The sequence below is a fragment of the Nuphar pumila genome, chromosome 1 (assembly GCF_984573655.1).
Source record: "Nuphar pumila chromosome 1, dmNupPumi1.hap1.1, whole genome shotgun sequence".
In the NCBI taxonomy this organism is placed as follows: domain Eukaryota; kingdom Viridiplantae; phylum Streptophyta; class Magnoliopsida; order Nymphaeales; family Nymphaeaceae; genus Nuphar; species Nuphar pumila.
This window is the reverse complement of record NC_143249.1, coordinates 1,374,259-1,378,822: the sequence shown is the minus strand read 5'-3', so window position 1 is coordinate 1,378,822 and position 4,564 is coordinate 1,374,259.

Genomic DNA, 4,564 nt, shown 5'->3' with positions numbered 1-4,564 from the left:
CCAACGGCCCTTACGGCCATATGTATCTACCTGAACCCGATAAACGAGATACGGACCTTCCCAGTACCTAATGGGTCCAATTACCAATAAGCTTTGCCCCATCAAGGGTGGCACACGGTCCGGTATACCCGACCGAAACCTGATCCGACTCACAGTTGATAGACACACGAAACGGGTTCGGATCGGGTCTGCAATTTAGATCCTTCGGTTCTTGGGTAAGCAAAATATACATCAGAACACGTTTATATGACGTATGTTTTTACGTGTAACCCAAACAGCTCTATGCAATTTGTGCAGGAACTGAGCTGAACTAGAACCCAGTTTGTATCTAAACTCTTTTTCTGTCCAGACCCAAACTCAAACAACCCATCACTGAATCCAACCCAAACAAAAACCCGTTTTGTACAGAAATCCGTTTCAAGTAGTGTTCACGGATGGGCCAATAAAAATAGAAAAAAGAAAAAAACCAAATTCAAATCAGGAATGTGATCGCAGGATCACTTACCTATAATAATAGCAAACTCTCCTTCCATGGCTATCTTGAAATCCATAATAATAGTAAATCCCACATTCTCCATCATGGGTATGACCCATAGGATGAAGGAACCTAGTGAATCTCATGCTTAATGGGTTTTGGAATTTGATAACTTTTAAAATTATTTATAATTTCAATAATTTGGTTAATTTTTAAATATTTAATACTTTCTCTTCCTGTTTTGGTTACTTATTTATATGTAATTTTAGGTAATTGCTTTTTTTTAAGGCAAACTGAGGTTAGGCAGACCCTGCCAAGAGGCCCAGAGGGCCGGGGGTTCCTGTGGTAGCCGGAGGCCACCCAGTATCAGGCGTCCACCGGCTGTTCATCTCTCCCTCTGTTTCCGGCTCAATCAAGACTCCTCTAGGGTAAGAAGGAACAAGGCCTAGTTGTTTACAAACTCTAAAGTAAATATAGTTTTTTTTTATATTTACACGGAGAAACCACCCCCAGGAACGTAGACTTAGCCACGATGGTTTTGCCATGCTTCGGTTTGATCAAGAGGTGATGCTCATGCGATTTGAACCTGCCTAGCGGCCTAAGTCTCATCCCACTGCGCCAAACCCCTTTGGGGCTGAAGTAAATATAGTTCCTAATTTTATTTTTAAAATTTTGGCATGATTTACCTACTCTCTTGTTCGAGAATTCGGCATATTGTTTGCCTCTTCGGCGAGACTTGTATGCCGGAACCTTCACCACAGGCCAGGCACTAGGTCCCTGCTCCTTGTCGACCTGTTGTATCTTTCTGTGATGTGGCGCGGGTATGTACCTTGAAGGCATGTACCTCTCCATTTTCGGCGGTAAAGATAGGATCGCTCTGGGTACCGTTGAAGATATTCGGTGCCGTATGTTCGTCCCGTGAAGTTGGTCGTTCGTTGGAGTTCTATCACTCGTATCCCGGAGCGGCCATCGGGAAGCGTCCTTCTAAGCTAGCAAGTTGTCACATTCACCTCGACGAGTTAATGAGTATGATTGTTCTCGAGATAGAGTGTGGGTCCACTTGTGTTGAGAATTCTTCGGGCTCTATACATTCATTTGGTTTGCCTCTTCGACTATTGGGCCGCCAGCATGATCTTGCTTCTGGGAGTTGTGTTGAATTTATCGCCCATGATGGATCTTGGGCCCGTTCATTTTTTGATGATCGTGGGATCTTTTGTTCTGTCGATTCTACACTTCATATTCTGACGATATTCCTACCGTGCAAAGGTGTCCTGGTGTGTATGGTGTTCACCCCGACGTGTTTTTTGGGTTTTACCTGCATGGTCTCGTTTTCACCTTACATGCCGCAACAAACCCACTTTTTGTATTCGACGAACTGCCTGTCCGATCAAGACGGAGGATGTTCCATGGAGGTTCTCGGAGCATCTGTTCAGGGGGGCTCGAGGGGCTCCTGCTTGCAACTCGTGCATCCACAACCATGCCCAAATTCATTAGGTTCGGGGGGTGGGTCGCAGGGAGTCGATGACATGTTCGACATATGGGGTATGTCCTTCGTCGAGGTTGCGCGGGCACTAGGAGTGCAGATTTCATCTGAGCAGCTTTCTTCGATCCAGCAACAGATTGTTCCTCGGGCACAATCGGCTACCAGGGTCACAAATAGTCTTCGTCGAGCTAAATCATTGGCATGTTCGCAAGCCCAGCTTCAAGAATATGGCTTCAGCTCAGTTCGACGCTCAGTCGGGCAAAGGCGTACTAGGGTGTTGCCTGATTATTTATCATGAAGATGTGTATTTGGAATATTAGGGGCATGAATTTCCCCCATAAACGTTTGTTTTTAGCTAATTGGATTAGGTATGAAAGTTCGGACATCGTTGCAATTTGTGAAACCAAAATAAAGGATATTCCATTATCAGTGGTATCTTACTTATGAAGAGGTGCGGCATATGCTTTTAAACCGGCCGTTGGGTTTGTTGGGGGCATCCTGGTTCTTTGGAAAGCTTCTCTTAAGGTGATGATAGTGGATATTGGTCATTATTTCATCTCCCTTTCTGCAAACTTGCTGCTATCGCTACAACATGTCGTCTTCACCTTTGTGTATGGCTCTGTCATGTTTGCCTCGCGATCAACTTTCTGAGGTGATTTAGACCGAGTTTTGGTTACATCTAGAGTTCTTCAGTGTTTAGGAGGGGATTTCAGTTGTCTGTTGTCTACGCAGGATTCTAGTCTACCGGTTTTTCTCAACTTCTCCATTAAGGGGTTTCAGGAGTTTGTTCAGCGAAATCAACTTTACTTGGTACCTCATGTGAGGGAGCAATTTTCATGGTCAAATATGAGGTCTCGCCCTTACTTGCGGATACTTGATCGTGTTTTTCTCTCCCTAGAATTATTTCACACGGTCTCGGATGTCATTGCATTCCTGCTTCCGCGGACCCTGTTTGATCATGGACAACTGACTGTTTCTTGGGGCGTAGGTTTCAAAGTGTGTCGTAGGTTCTTCTTTGAGGAGTGGTGGCTTCGTGTGCTAGACTTTTAATTGTTGGTCGGACAATCATGGGCTCAACCTGATACAGGATCTTTGGTGGTCATCCGCATCCATGCAAAGCTTCTTCGTCTTCTGCAACGTAATAAGGAATGACTTAGCTTTAATAACTTGAACAAGTTTAGGTTCATCGACCAGTGGGAAGCTGAGCTATCCTATCTGGCCCAACGTCAGGTCGATATTGTTGGTGTGTCGAAGGGTCAAGTGCTTCAGTTGCAAGAGCATATCATTGTCATCTCTGCCCTCGTTGCAGAATGGAGAGCACGAGATGAGTTTAGATGGAAGTTCAGGGTCAAAGTTGCATGGTTGGCTAATGGCGATGATAATACACGATTTTTTCACATGAATGCATCAAATAAATACAGTAAGAACCAGTTACTCTCGATCGAGATCGATGGATGCTAGGTTGGTCAGCAAAATTGTCTACCAGTTATTACTTCTTATTTCTCCATGCTATATTCGGCCGACCTAGGGGGGGTCATCGGCGATATGGGCTATAAGCGGTTGGCGGCAAACCAATTTGTTCTTCTGAAGGCTCGATTCACCGAAGTTGAGATTTCTAATGCTATTAGCGGACTCTCAGGATGGAAGGCCCCAGGCCTTGACGGTTTCCACGTCGACTTCTTCAAAGCTTTTTGGATAATTGTTAAAACTGACATGCTCCACTTGTTCGATAAATTCTATCATAATGCAAGGCTACATAAACCATATCATGTGGCAGTCATCTCTTTGATTCCTAAGAGGCAAGGGGCGTCAGACATATCTAACTTTAGGCCAATTTCAGTGATGGGTACTCTGTATCGCATTATATCTAAGGTATTGGCTAATCAGTTGCGCGTTGTCATTGATCAACTTGTATCTCCGAACTAGGGGCTTTTATTCTAGGTCGAAGTTTGCAAGGGTCTTTTATTTGTGCAACTGAGCTTTTTACTCTTTACAGACGACTGGAGCACCATACTTCTTGCTAAATTTAGATGTTCACAAGGCTTATGATAGTTTGACATGGGATTTTCTGATTGAATCTCTAACAAACAAGGGGTTTGGCAGTCGGTTTATAGCATGGGTTAAGGTGTTGGTCACGAAACTGTATCGTCGATTTGCATCAACAAACTGAGAGGGGGAGAATTCAAGTTGGCTAGAGGTGTGCGACAGGGTTACCCCCTAGCCCCTATCATTTTTAATATCGCGGCAGATGGTTTACCTATTCTCATGAAATTGCAGAACAAACAGGCTTCTTAGATTCCTTGGGCATTCCTGATTTTGTTAGTCACACAATTCAATATGCAGACGATACTATAATATTTGGTCATGCGAATGTTAATCAGATGTCCAGGTTGTGATTCATTATTAAAGTATTCGTTGCAATTTCAGGCATTCGCCTGAACGAGAGTAAGTGTGCTCTGGTCTTACTCAATGTTGACTCTCTTCTCTAATCGACTGCTGCAAGGATCTTCAACTGCCCAATATCCGACCTTCCTGTCAATTTCTTAGGTCTATCGTTTCACTCACTGCAACTGGCGAAAACGTTATCTTGGATGTTTACTATAGAG